Raw genomic sequence first — 14,982 nt, 5'->3', positions numbered from 1 at the left:
CAATTGGCAACAATATCATATGGGGAAATACAGCAGAAAAAGTTTCTGAGAAAGGGAATAAAACAGTTCAAATCCTTCTGAGAGCCGGTTTAGCCATAAAACAAAGTAAGGCCAAGGGACCTGTGCAGGAGATCCAGTTTTTAGGAATAAAATGGCAAGATGGATGCAATCAACAAAATAGCAGCTATGTCTCCACTGACTAGCTAGGAAACGCAAACTTTCTGAGGCACTGTAGGTTTTTGGAGGATGCATACTTCAAATTACAGTCTGATTGTAAGCCCTCTCTATCAAGTGACCTGGAAGAAGAACGGTTGTAAATGGGGCCCTGAGCAACGACAAGCCTTTGAACAAATTAAACAGGAAATAGTTCATGCAGTGGCTCTTGGGCCAGTCCAGGCAGGGCAAGGTGTTAAGAATGTGCTCTACACCGCAGCTGGGGAGAACGGCCCTACCTGGAGCCTCTGGCAGAAAGCACCAGGGGAGACTCGAGGTCAACCCCTAGGGTTTTGGAGTCAAGTATACAGAGCATCCGAGGCCCGCTGTACTCCAACTGAAAAAGAGATGTTGGCAGCATATGAAGGGGTTTGAGCTGCTCCGGAAGTGGTTGGTATGGAAGCACAGCTCCTCTTAGCACCTTGACTGCCAGTGCTGGGCTGGATGTTCAAAGGGAATGTCCCCTCTGCACATAATGCAACTGATGCTATGTGGAATAAGTTGGTCACACTGATCACACAGCAGGCTCAAATGGGAAACCCCAGTCGCCCAGGAATTCTGGAAGTGATCATTGACTGGCCAGAAGGCAAGGATTTTGGAACATCACCAGAGGAGGAGGTAACGCGTGCAGAAGAGGCCCCACCGTATAATAAACTACCAGAAAATGAGAAGAAATATGCCTTGTTCACTGATGTATCCTGCCAGATTGTGGGAAAGTATTGAAAGCGGAAGGCTGCTGTGTGGAGTCCTACATGACACGTTGCAGAAGCTGCTGAAGGACAAGGTGAATCGAGCCAGTTTGCAGAGGTGAAAGCCATTCAGCTGGCTTTAGACTTCGCTGAACAAAAAAAAAAAAAAAAAAAAAAGAGACTCATGGATGGTGGCAAATGCTCTGTGGGGGTGGCTACAGCAGTGGAAGCAGAGCAACTGGCAGCACAGAGGCAAACCCATCTGGGCTGCCCCATTGTGGCAAGATATTGCTGCCCAGATAGAGAATCTGGTTGTAAAAGTACATCACGTAGATTCCCACGTACCCAAGAGTTGGGCCACTGAGGAGCATCAAAACAACCAGCAGGTGGATCAGGCTGCTAAGATTGGAGCAGCTCAGGTGGATCTAGACTGGCAACATAAGGGTGAATTACTCATAGCTTGGTGAGCCCATGACACCTCAGGCCATCAAGGAAGAGATGCAACATATAGGTGGGCTCATGACCAAGGGGTGGACTTGACCATGGACACTATTGCACAGGCTATCCATGAATGTGAGACATGCACTGCAATCAAGCAAGCCAAGCAGTTTGTCACAGTTCAGGCCAGGTTGGCCAATGACAAGATGACAGATGCTCTCCCCCACCTCTCACTCCAAGGAGAGGAAGAACAGAGTTTAAGAGATTTATGAGTTTAGAAAAAACTGAACTACTTCAATGAAACATTAATAATAAAATAAAAAGGAAATAATGAAATAGATATATGTAAATATATACAAAACCATATCAAGCTCCCAGGGTGATGTCACCAGCAAGCACCGGGGAAATTGCAGGCTGGATTCCAGACCACTCTAATGGGGACCAACAGTAGACAAACTCACAAAACCCTCCTCATCAAAGAGGAGCCAACCTGACCCTTTTATAGGTTTTATACTGAGCATGGCAGATGGGATGGAATACCCTATTGGTCAGTTTGGGTCACCTGTTCTGTCCCCTCCTCCCCACAGGTGCAAACCCTCCACAGGGTAAACAACCAAGTCAGCTGACCCTGATTGCCACAGCAACAAGTATAAGCAAGAGCCTCTCTCACTGGACAGAAAGTTGGCTCTGCTCCACCCCAAATTGAGACACAGTTAAATCCTCTCTGGTGTGGAGGATGATGGCTGAAATATAAATATGGGGAGGCCTGGCAGATTGATTATATCACATTCCCACAAACCTGCCAAGGCAAGGGCTGTGCGTTCACAATGGTGGAAGTAACCACCGGATGGCTGGAAACATACCCTGTGCCCCATGCCACTGCCCGGAACGCTATCCTGGGCCTTGAAAAGCAAGTCTCATGGCAACATGGCACCCCAGAGAGAATTGAGTCGGACAACGGGACTCATTTCTGAAACAACCTCATAGACACCTGGGACGAAGAGCATGGCATTGAGTGCGTCTATCGCATCCCCTATCATGCACCAGTCTCCGGGAAGATAGAACGGTACAATGGACTGCTAAAAGCTACACTGAGAGCAATGGGTGGTGGGACCTTAAAACATTGGGATACACATTTAGCAAAGGCTACCTGGCTAGTTAACACCAGGGGATCTACTATTCAAGCTGGCCCTGCCCAATCAAAACCTCCACGTACCGTAGAAGGGGATAAAGTCCCCATAGTGCCCATGAAGAATATGTTAGGGAAGATGGTCTGGGTTAGTCCCGCCTCAGGCAAAGGCAGACCCATCTGCGGGACTGCTTTCGCTCAAGGACCTGGGTGCACTTGGTGGGTGATGCGGAAGGATGGGGAAGTTCGATGTGTACCTCATGGGGATTTGATTTTGGGTGAGAACAGCCAACGAATCAAATTGTATAATGTTAATGGCTAAATAACCCTGCCACTGTATGTCATCACTACTACAATTGCTATATGCCATATCAATGGTACTACAGTAAGAAGCACCCAAACTAATGACGGATGAACTTTGATGAAACCGAGCAAAGTGCAGCGGTGATGGGACCAGAACTGGCTTCAGGAACTGGTACCCGGCAACTTCCTCGAGATTGACATCTTCAACCTGCAGACCGTGGGCGTAGGCCGCACCAGCCGCGAGCTCCAAGTACAGTGCCAAACAGTCCAGCACCACACACCATCTCTTCTGTCCTGAGAGATTGTTATAACAGATGGAGCCCACAGTCATGGATTAAAATGAACTCAACGGACATTTTAGAGGGATGGCCCATAGACTAAGGGAATGATATCTGTATGTATAGATGTATATATATCAAAGACAGGGAAAAGTGGTGGTGATTAATTGGAAAGTGTAAGATCTGGGCATGACGTAGATGGTATAGAATAAGGGGTGGATAATGTCTTGGTTCTGGCAGGGATGGGGTTAATTTTCACAAGGAGCTGGGATGGCTGACCCAAACTAGCCAAATGGTCATTTGATACCATATGACAGCCATGCTCAGTATATAGCTGGGGGAGCTGGCTGGGGGAGGGCAGGAATTGCTGGTTGGGAGTGGGCTGGGGCTTTTCTGGGCTCTGGTTGGTGAGCAGTGGTATGTTAATTGTGTTTTGTATATTCCCTTATCAGTATTATTGTTGTTGTTTTCCTCTTTGCTGTTCTGTTAAACTGCCTTTATCTCATGAGTTTTGCCTTTTTCTTCTGATTCTCCCCCTATCCTGCTGTTGGGGGGGGGAGGAAGTGAGCAAAAGACTGCGTGGTTCTTTGTTGCCGGATGGGGCTAAACCACACCAGGCACCTCTCCCAATTGCCATGATCATTTGAATATTATTGAGAGTGACATCGTAATGGCATTAGCCAGCTCCCTTGGCGCTCGTGGGCGCATCCCATCAGGGCCTGTGAGCTTATGTATGTCCAGTTTGCTTAAGTGTTCCCTGATCTGATCCTCTTCCACCAAGAGTACGCCTGCCTTGCTCTGGCCTTTCCCCCTGATCTCTGGGACCTGGGATTCCTGAAGGCCGCTCTTGCCAGTAAAGACTGAGGTGAAGAAAGCATTCAGTATCTCAGCCTTTTTCTGTGTCCTGTGTCATCAGGCCCCCTGCCCCATTCAGCAGCGGGCCCGCGTTTTCCCTTGTCTTCCTTTTGCCACTTGTGTACTTATAGAAGCCCTTCTTGTTGCCTTTGGTGGAGGTGATCCTTGAATATTAACCAGCTTTCTTGGGCTCCTCTTCCCTCCAGGGCCTTATCCCATGGAACTCTTCCAAGCAGATCCTTGAAGAGATCGAGACTGCTCTCCCGAAGTCCAGTGTTGTGATCTTGCTTTTTGCCCCCTGAACTCTGCCATCTCATGGTCACTGCAGCCAAGGCTGCCTTTGACCTTCGCATCCCTACTGAGCCTTTCCTTGTTTGTGGGTATGAAGTCCAGCAGAGCACCTCTCCTCATTGGCTCCTCTGTAACCCGTGTCAGGAAGCTGTCATTTGATGCTATCCGGGAACCTCCTGTATTGCTTATGTCCTGCTGTGTTGTTCCTCCAGTAAATATCGGAGTGGTCAAACTCTCCCCCCCCTTCCCCCCCCCATGGACGTGAGGCTAATTCTAGCTGTCTGTAGCTGTGATGTAACTTGATTTTAGTGTATGAGGTTTCTCTTCTGTTCCACAGTTAACATGGTTAGCAGGTAACCTTTTTTTCTTCAGTTAACGAACGTCTCTTGCTAATGCCTGTTCTCAAATTGTAGAGGGAAGGTAAAGAGAAACACCTTATTTTTTTTATTTTTTTTTCAAGTTGCTGGGTATTTTGCTGATTTGTCTGGATCTTATAATTTGTGTACTTACAGAATAGAATTGTATGTAAATCTGGTTTTATTTCTGTCTGAAGAGATGATGTCAGAGATGCTATTTTAAAAGGATGGTTAGAAGCAGCAGAGCAAAATTGTACTTTAACCTTATGTTGGAAGTGAAGCAGTAAGTAAACTGAACATAAGTGCATATATAAATGGAAGCTTCAGATTCGGAAAAACAAAAGTGGAACAACATTTGATGCTGGAAAAAGTTGGAAGAGGAATTTTCTGGGGTTTTGTTTTGGTTTTTTGTGTGTGTGGTTTTTTTAGTCAGTACTTCTAATTAACATCAGTTGAAGGTTATTTAATCTAAGCAGCGAATGGAGACTCTTAACCTGTCCTTTGTCAAGTTTTTATTTTTTTGTATGTTATCTCACAGAACTTCAGCACGGGAATTATGCACTTCACCTACTGGCCTACCCTATTGAGAAGCATACTACTACTCTTTTTCTTTTTTTTTTTTTTTTTTTTGTGGCTGGGGAGGAACACTAATTTTGCTGTTAGGGGGCATAGATCTTTTCAGCATAGGACCGCATCTGTTGTTTCAGCCATAAATTCTTAGGATTCCTGCAGTAGTTTTCCTGTTTCCCCCATATCTTCTTTTTTCCTTTAAAAAAACAAACAAAAAACCCCTTGGTATTTATCTCACTGGTGGGCACAGTAAGAGGACGGAGAAGGCATCTTATTTCAACATTGTGTTTGTGTTGCAGAGAAGTATCCCGATGAAACAAGAATTCTGTGCTATTCTGTATTCCTCTAGATTATGGTCGACACCAATAAAATTTTACCAGTTCTTGACAAGTTCCCTCTACTGTTTTATATACTTTCAGGCAATCTTAATTATTATTTTTTTTATTATTATTTTTATGTAAAACATTTGCTTGATCACTCTGGAATAGAAAAAAGTGTGGGTTTTTTTTTTTGCATGGGTCTATCTTTAAATCATGTTTTATATATTTATAAATATACTGTTTATAGTTGAGGACTGTTATTAGGGGACCTGCTTACTGAAACTTGTTACTTGAAGTAGTCTGGGATTATGTCAGTGGGAATAGCTATTAGCAAAGGCTTTGAAGAAAAGTACAAGAAAAGCTGAGGTGGATAAACAGAGTATTTTATTATTTTATATAGACAACTTTCCTCCTAATTTCTTCTGTAGAAGCTGAAGAACTTGTCTTTTTTTAATTCTTTCTAAGGTAGCTAACAGTGTTGCTTAACTTTAAAAAAATACACGTTACAAAAAGATTTTATGTTTATCTTTCTATTAATTATTAGTGTATACAAACCAGTGTTGCTAAATAAACTTGTAAGCTGCGGTAGTATTTGAGGAAAGATGAAGCCAGCTTGCTAGGGCACTCGGTGTACCCATTCAGTGTTCTGATAATTTAGAAGCCTGATTTTTGCAATGATCGGGTTCTACAAAACATCATTCTCATCTTACTGTTCAACTTTATATTTTCAACAACTACTTGGGACCAATTTCACATAGAAACAATTTTTTGTTGTTGTTGTTAAAGGTTGGTTGTTTCATTTTGTTAACACTGAAATTATAATACTTGTCCATCCTTAAGTGGGATTTGAGTTTATATAAGTATAAAGTTTCCTCGGGTAGGAATATGTATGTTAATGTTAAGGTAGTTTAGCTATATGTAATTGTATTTAAAGGAGTTGAGTATGTAACTATATGGAAATATTTAAAATCTTAGTTTGCTGTTAAGGAATCCTGTCATTGGCTCAGCAGGGGTGGGTATATGATTTTCTCTTATTAATACCTACTTATAGATTTTTGGGAAAGGGTTTCTTTTATGAACTTCCCCATGCAGAGTACGTTGCTTTATTTTTCTGGGACAGTTTCCAGAAACTTAGGTTAACGATGGACTTAGATTTAGCTAATATTTGATAATCAGCTCGGGAGTCTATGGTGATTCTGTGTAGTTTGTATAAGCAGTTTTTCTCTAAATAAATAAAAAAAATAGGTCTACCTGTTTTTTCTGTAAAATTATGCATATGTATATACACATTCCCCCATATGTGGTGTCCCCCCCAAAAGGATATTCTGTCTGTGGCTTACTCATTGGGGTTTGTTTGGTTATTTTATAGATAACATTTATATATAGAAAGTTTGGTGCAATTTAAAAGGAATCATAAATCAATTAATTCTTTTTCCATATATCCATCTGTTAGTAGAATAAATAACGCTGGAAATTTTGCAAGATCCAAGCTTGAATAATTGCTTAGTCCAGAAGATTAAGGAACGGCTTGCATTGTCTTGTTCAAACTACAGCCAGATTTCTACACCCTTTCTTTTTACAAAGATTTCTGTACTTCCTGAGCATCTGTGGAGAGAGGGTATTTTTTGTTTTTCTTTCTACTCCTTGGCAATCTAAGGGATGCTACGGAAATGTCTTTATCTTTCCAAAAGCAGAATGTAACAAATAACCTCTGTAATAATCGTCTTATTGTTTCTAGACTTGAATATAGAATGTTTTATTTCTACCCATTACACGCACACAATTAATAGAATCGTGAGGTTGCAAGTCATTCAAAACAAGCGTTACAAGTTGCATAGTTTACGTCCTATTTGTTCTTTTAAATACACCATTCTTTTCTTAGTTCTACATGCAGTTCTTTTACATCACACTATTGGATTCAGTGCGTATATGGATTGTACTCTATAAGCAATTCCCACCTGTTCCTATTGCAGGTGTGAAGCATTGGACATCTATCAATTTAGGCATTGTTTCTATCTTGGATTTTAGCGTATAAAGCTCTGAATTTCAGAGTTTTCTCATTAGAGCAGCAGTTCCTCACTGATGAGACATACCTCACTAGCATCAAAGATTAGGTGAGTGGAGCACAAAATAAAAAAATAAACCAAACAACCTGTGCTTGGTTAGTTTGGGCTCTAATCCAGAGCTGTGCTGCTGACTGGGAGATGAAAACAAAGATTGGTATGAAGTAAGGTTTGGCACTAGTAGAGGTGGGGACTCTATATTTCAGTCCCTTGGAACACCAGCGTTGCTTCCAATGAGCAAAGCTGACTGAGTGGGTAGAATAGTAAATGGATGAGGAGAAAGTCCAAGAAGGCTGGAGGTAGGAGAGGATGAAGTGCAATGAGAAAGTCAAGGAAACGTTGGTCCTTTTAATGAAATCAGTGGCAGACAAGAAGACAAACAACACTTTAGAAATTCTTAACTATTGCCAACCAAAATCTGATGATTTGCACAACAGTATTAATACTGTTTCCATAGGAGCATTACTCCTAGTTTAAACAGAAAAAAGCATATCTTTGACCCGAGGGCACAAGAATGAAGCATGTAAAAATGAGATACTTCTTGCTAAGAACTTTAATGAGTTCCAGAATTAATTTCCTAAGCTGAGCTTTCAGTAAGAAAACGTGAGCTGCTTCAAGAGCCTATTTAGCTAAATTTCACCTATTTACTGCTGCTTTTTTTTTTTTTCCCAAAAGGCAATCAATGTTCTTTTTAGTAAAATATATATATATATATCAGGTAGGATTGGAAGAAATCTTTTGAGTTGCAAAGCTTGATCTTATGCTGTTGTCATGTCTCTGTCTATTTTAAAGCTTATTACACTGTTTGTCCTTACAGTACTCGAAACTTTTAGAACCTTGCTTTAATAAAGTTATTAAAATGTATTACCTTTTGAATGTACACTTATTTCACCTTCTATCCTTGTTTAATCTTTTTAATAAGATTTATTGAGGTTTTTGCTTCATCTGTTTGGTGTAAGTCCATAGTTTGTGTATGCCCTGAAAGTATTTTAATGGCTGGTATTGGTAATGTGTACAACTCCCACAGTTAATGGCTTGGCACAGCTGGTATACTGAGGAATGCCTATGAGAGTGACTTTCCATTTTAGTTGCTTGGTTCCTAATCTTGAAGTGCAGCAGTGTTCTGTTTTTCTACATACTGTTTCAAATGGGGTTTAGAACAGGTAACTGAGAAAAGCAGACTTATTCTTTATTAGGCTTATATTTGCTTCGTACCTCCACTTAGAAAAGATGTATAGGGATCAAAAAAGGATTAAAACCCCCACTTTCCTAGAAGAGTATGCTGGATAAAGGAATAAAGGACAATCGCTTGGCTTTTTTGGTCATCCATCTGTCGTCCGGTCCCGTGTCCTCCCATCCCCGTCCCGAACTTTTTTAGCTTCAGATTAGTTTGAACTCTTTTGTTTCATTATCTTACACATGCATCCATCCACTGTAGAAGTTGAAAGGTTTGCAGAGCTTTTTCTGTCAGGAAGTTTTGTAAAGCAGAGGACTGCAAAGACCCAGTCAAAAATTGGTAACTAACAAGACAGAGGAAGGCATGGAATTTAATAAAGTATGAGTGAAACTTATCTTAATTGAATCTTTATGAATAATGTGCATAGAGGAAATAATACAACGGTGCATGATATCCGCATAAATCTAACAAAGATGGGACAAAGTGTTAAAAGGCATAGTTTGTATAAAAAAATGATGATGCTAAGAATGCAGTTAACATTTTAGGCTGAGAGAAACTAGAAAGGCTAATATGAAGCTTGAACAGTGAAATATGAACATCAACTCTTCAGATATTTATTATCAGGGATGGAAAGCAGAATAAAAAAGAAACAAATGAGAATACAAGATATCTTGGTTGTTTTCTCCCGTCTTCATGAAACTGTTCTTGAGATTTCTGTATGCCACTTGAAATTGAGGATTTTTCCTGGTTCAAGGTAATTGTATCTCTGCTCCTAATGGGAATAGAACTCACATAGCCTCAGGAAATGATAATAAGATTCGGTAATGCTGTGAAAGGTATGAAGGTGGTGATTATGAATTTATAGGTAGGGAGCTTTGACCATGTCTCCTAGAAGTTGTCCACTCTTGGATTTTGTTGAAGCAGTCAGGTATGGCTAAGGAGAAGAGTGAAATGGGTGTGGCATTCATGATGGATTTTTCTACTCACTATAACTTGGTTTTAGACTGAAACAGGGAGGTTTCCAACAGTTATCAAAATCTTCATTTCTACTAAGTTGCTGAAAAACATTTTTGCTCCTCTCCAGTGCTTTCTCCTTCCATTCCTTCCTCCCTGGGCTACTGTGTTCCTAAGTTAAAATTGCAGCATACTGTAAAAGCAAAATGCTTTAGTGGAACAACAAAGCCTCAATATTTGATTTTCCCATATGTAAAAAGGAAATATGTAAATAAAGGGATCTGGTTGAACCACATGACCTGCTTCCACACATGGTAGCAACTGCCTCCTTCCAGATGGTAAATTCACTATCTACTACCTCTTTGTGAACAGCCTGTCTTTCTTGTAGTGCTTCAATGTTGGGGGCTGCTAAGTGTCCTGTGACTGTCCCGTGAGCTTGCTAAAGGGCTGCAGTGTAATAACATTCCTGCCCACAGTAGAAGGTCTGTTAGCTGGGCCTAATGAGACTGGTGTGACTAGTTTTCTGGTACCTAGCTTCTTCAGTGAAACAGTGGAAAACTAAGGAGCTCTTGTTTGTAGGCCAGAGATGACAACTTTAACTCCCTGTGCAACTCATTTCATGAAATTCATGACCTGGCTTATGGCTCTCAACTACATGAAGTGGCTGAAGTGTCAGGAATGGTCTCTTATGCAGCTGTATGTTGCTTGTGTACATATCACAATGCACAGAATCCAAGCTGTTTATGATTTCGTAGTTGTGTCTTCATTCTATTTGTTTACTGTAATTAAGGTTGTGATGCATAGCATTGGAGATTTGAACATGCTGCTTTTGATTTAAACTGACAGATGGAAATATTTCCTTGCACAGCATCTGATTGCTTTGGAAGTCTATTATTGATATTCTCAGAATTAAAAAAAAAAAAATTAAAAATTGCAATATAGGTAACAAGTTAGTTATAGCAATGGTTAAACAGCTGGTCATGGAAACAGCTACCTAAAACTATGGTCTATAATTAGTAAGACATCTTGTAGTTGGAACATTTCATAACCTCCTGTTGCAAGGCTACTTATGTTTTCTCTTTTGATGCACCTGATAATAGCTATTGTATTGTCAGGGCACTAGCTGTGTGATTTAGAATGTTGTTTAGTTATATTTGCTCAAAACATTGTGAAAATAGTGGATTATTGTTGTGATTTAACCCCAGCTGGCCACTAGGCACCACACAGCCACTTGCTCACTATCCCTCAGTGGGATGGGGGGAGAATCATAGGAGTAAAAGTGAGAAAACTCCTGTGTTGAGATAAAGGCAGCTTACAAATTAGAAAAAGGAGGGGGTAAAAAAAAACAACGGGGGATGGACGGACGGATGGATGGACGAATGACACCAAAACAACAAACAAACCCCAAGAAAAACAAGCCATGCAAAAGAAAACAATTGTTCACCACCAACTGCCTGATGCCTAGCCAGTCCCTGAGCAACTGCAGCCCCGCCAACTTCCATCCCCCAGATTTATTGCTGAGCTGTGGCAGTGTATGCATCCCCCTTCCTGCTCCTGCTCAAGCCACAACTGCCAGTGGGGGTTGTGATGAGTTGCTCCTGGACTTTGGGGGATGGATGGCAACAGGGACCTAGATTTGCTGGTATGCAAATATGACTATAGGCCAATCATCCTTATAAATAGTGGACAGCCCAGGGCCTGTTGAGCTCTCCTGGCATGGCAGCGGGCTGCACAACAGGATCTCCCCTCGAGTAGGGACGCCTCTCAAGGTTACTTCTCAAGGTTAAGAGATTCCCTGCCACAACAGATCCTCGGTAAGTAGTTTATCGCATGCTAAACTATGAAATCTTAGCTAAGTGACATAAAGGATTGATTGTGCACATATAAGCCTTTAGACGTAAACCATTGACCAAGTCTGGGGCTAGGACTGGATCCAGCCACACCTAGACTCCTCTCTGAGAAGGAGTTTAGAAAGCAAAGGGGTCCTTTCTGAACCTTGTCTCAACTGTCTGACCCTGTCCTCTATGCAGTAAATAACCAAGTGTACCTTGCCATTGAATCTTGTTAAAACTCTGTTGCATTTACTATCAAACTTTGTTAAATTGCTGGTTTATATCAATAAATATTTTGCTGCTTCTCTCTTACGAGTTGTTATGGTTTGAAGAACCCACAACAATTTATTGTCGTTTAGACAATTATTCTATCGCCTGATGACCCCTTCCCACCTTGGAAGGGGAATCGGGGAAAAAACAAGGAAACCCAAGGGCTGAAATATAAACAGATGTAATAGAATAAGACTAAATAATTAACATTAATGATACTAAAGAACCAGTATTGATCCCGATACCAATATAAAATATACAAGGATTATACTCAGCCAATTCTATCAGTAGGAAGCTGGGCGCTCCCAGCAGGGGACAGCAAATGTTGGACACTGTGAGTGTTACGGCTTTGGGAGGAAGGGAAGGCCTCAGGGGTCCGGCACCGGGGCAAGAAGTTCTCAGGATCACAGCCATCGTAGAAGAGAGAAACTCCTCAGCAAACTTTCTAATTTATATTGAATGTGACGTTCACAGTATGAAATAATCCTGTTGGCCAGCCTGGGTCAAGTGCCCGGATCTCGCTCCCCCTCATCCCTGCACCTGGCAAGGCTCAAAAACACTGAGACCTTGAAACCCGCATACCATAGCCGGCTATAAAGTAAATATTTTCACGAATTCAGACACTAGAGTCTTCTAAAAATGCAGTTTTCCCCAGCATTAGAAGAGACCTTACTGAAAAGTAAAATTAAAAAAAAAAAAATTAAAAAGATAAATTAGTCCCGTGTCGCTCAAACCAGGACACGAGTGTAGTGAATCACTCCATCCGCGACATGAGCATGATGTCATATGGTATGGAAATATCCCTTTGGTCAGTTGGGGTCAGCTGTCCCGGCTGTGTCCCCTCCCGACTTCTTGTGCACCTCCAGCCTACTCACTGGCAGCGCAGTGTGAGGAGCAGAAAAGGCCTTGACGCTGTGTAAGCACTGCACAGCAGTAACTAAAACATCCCTGTGTTATCAACACTCTTTTCAGCACAAATCCAAAACATAGCCCCGTACTAGCTTCTATGAAGAAAACTAACTCCATCCCAGCCAAACTCGGTGCAATTATCATCACTTAAACCCTGCAAAGTTAATGTTGGAAATACAAAAGTGTTCCTAGTTAGGACTAGGCAAGAAAATAAGAGGTAATTAGAAATTATAGGGATCTTGTCCTTGGCAATGATGAAGGGTATAAATCTTAGTAGTAGTGAGTTACTGTTTGAAATGAGTACATTTGGTAAGTCATGGCCAGAGGGGCAGCTTTCTTTTTATGAATAGCTAGGCAAGTTATTTTACTTTGATATCCTCCTATCCAAACTTTAATTCTTTTCATGAGATGAATATTATAGTGCACTGTAGCTAAGACAACATTTTTGCATCTCTTCAGGAAAAACATATATTTGGTGTAAAGTTGAGAGATGTTAAACATTGCTTCTAACTGAACGCATTAAGCATCTGGCAATTGGAACCACATCAAATTTAAGTTATTGATCTTGACCTATAAAATTCTAAATGTACAGAGCCTTGTTAGAGAGTATCCTGGGTCTGACTGGGCTGGACTTAACTTTCTTCATAGCAGCCCCTATGGTGCTTTGTTTTGGATTTGTAGCTAAAACAGTGTTGATAACACACTGGAAGTATCAAGGCTTTCTCTGTTTCTCACTCTGCTCCCCCCGCCCTCCAGCAAGTAGGCTAGAGGTGGGCAAGAAGTTGAGAGGAGAGACAGCCAGGACAGCTGACCAAAATTGGCCAAAGGGATATTCCATACCATATTAAGTCATGTTCAGCAATAAATAAAAAAAAAGGGAGGGGGGTGTGTGTGTCTTCCAAGGTAGCCATTGCTCAGAGACTGGCTGGGTGTTGGTCTGCTTGTGGGAGGTAGCAAGTGATTGTCTTTGCATTGCTTCTGTTGTTTTGTTTTCCGTTTCCCCCAGCCCCCTTCCTTCGTTCTTCCTTTGCTTATTACGCTTTGTCTCAACCCACAAATTTTCTTGCTTTTGCCCTTCCTATTCCCTATCCTGTTCTGCTGGGGGTTGGGAGGAGTGAGCAAGCAGCTGTATGGGTTAGATGCTGGCTGGGGTTGACCCACCACAGACGTGATCTAACGTTGCCTCAAGCGCTATACAATGTACAGACAAGACAACTCTTTCACTGGTTTAACTTGTTTTAATCAGGATGAGGAGAAGCAAAGGAGAGAGCTATACTAACAAGACTGCAGCTTTGCCAATGTAAACAATATCTACGCTGGTACTGCTTCTGCCAGTATATGTGATCTGTATCTGTATAGTTTATTTGACTTTCATTCTGATAGAAGTTCTCAAAGCCAACTTTCACTTCCATTTCATAGAAGAAATGTTTCTGGCAAGATTTTTATCAACAGCTAAGCTGTTCTGTTGGGGGGTTTTGTTTGGTTGTTCTTTTTTGGTTTTGGTATTTTTTTGCTCTGAACTTTGCAATTTTTCATTCTTTCTTGTGTATGTTAAGACAAAAGATCACTTTCATATCTCTTCCAAAATGCTTTTTTTGCAACTCTTGCAAGACATACGTGAACTGGTAGAATCAATAGGTGAATGATCTGAAATAGTTGATAATTTAAACAGTATAAAACAGTAGCTGTATAGAAGTTTTCCTTTTTAAGAGGTTTTGAGAACAACACTTGGCAACACTTGGCTTTGCTCCCTCCACTGCTGCTTCCCCCCATTTGATTGTTTGGGGTAGAAAGAGGTCTGATTAGAGTTTTGTAAATAAAAGAAAACTGAGGTAAGGGTAAGGAATGTTTGAATGATGAGTCTAACCTTTGCCTTAAACTGAAGTGTTCTTTTGTCATATTTTGCAGTCTGTGAGTTGCTGTGCATCTGTATTTGCTTTTAATAGGCTTCATGTTGGGTTTGGGGAAGACTTTTTATGGCTGAAATAGGGTATGGTGACTGCTGTGTTGGTGCAGGCTTTGATACTGTGATCTGTTTGTCATTTTAGAAACAGGTTATAGCCTGAATTGAAGCCTCAGTAGGCTTAAAATACAACAGCCTGTGTCAGATCAGTTACCTCTGGTTCTGCTCGTTTACTGAAAATGAGCAAATTGAGGAGGAAAGCAGCAGCTGGTTATAGAGAGCCTTTGTCCCCTTTGGATGGTTCAGAGCGCTTTCCTCCAGTGCGAGTTATTTGGGGAAATGGTTTATCTGAACCTGTGAAGCTTTAAAAAAAATCTGTGTATTGGAAATAAGTAATTTGAGAGAGGTTGCACATGTAAACATCTGCTAGCT

At 41.3% G+C, this 14,982-nt stretch overlaps 1 protein-coding gene across 1 annotated transcript in view; it reads left to right on the top strand.

The window, feature by feature from the left end:
• LOC141476742 (ras GTPase-activating protein 1-like) overlaps positions 1–14,982 on the top strand; it is an 88,770-nt gene that overhangs the window by 30,514 nt on the left and 43,274 nt on the right. The window lies entirely within an intron of this gene.

The sequence above is a fragment of the Numenius arquata genome, chromosome W (assembly GCF_964106895.1).
Source record: "Numenius arquata chromosome W, bNumArq3.hap1.1, whole genome shotgun sequence".
NCBI classification, from domain to species: Eukaryota; Metazoa; Chordata; class Aves; order Charadriiformes; family Scolopacidae; genus Numenius; species Numenius arquata.
The sequence above is the reverse complement of the archived record's forward strand: the minus strand, read 5'-3'. Positions and strand labels throughout refer to the sequence as shown.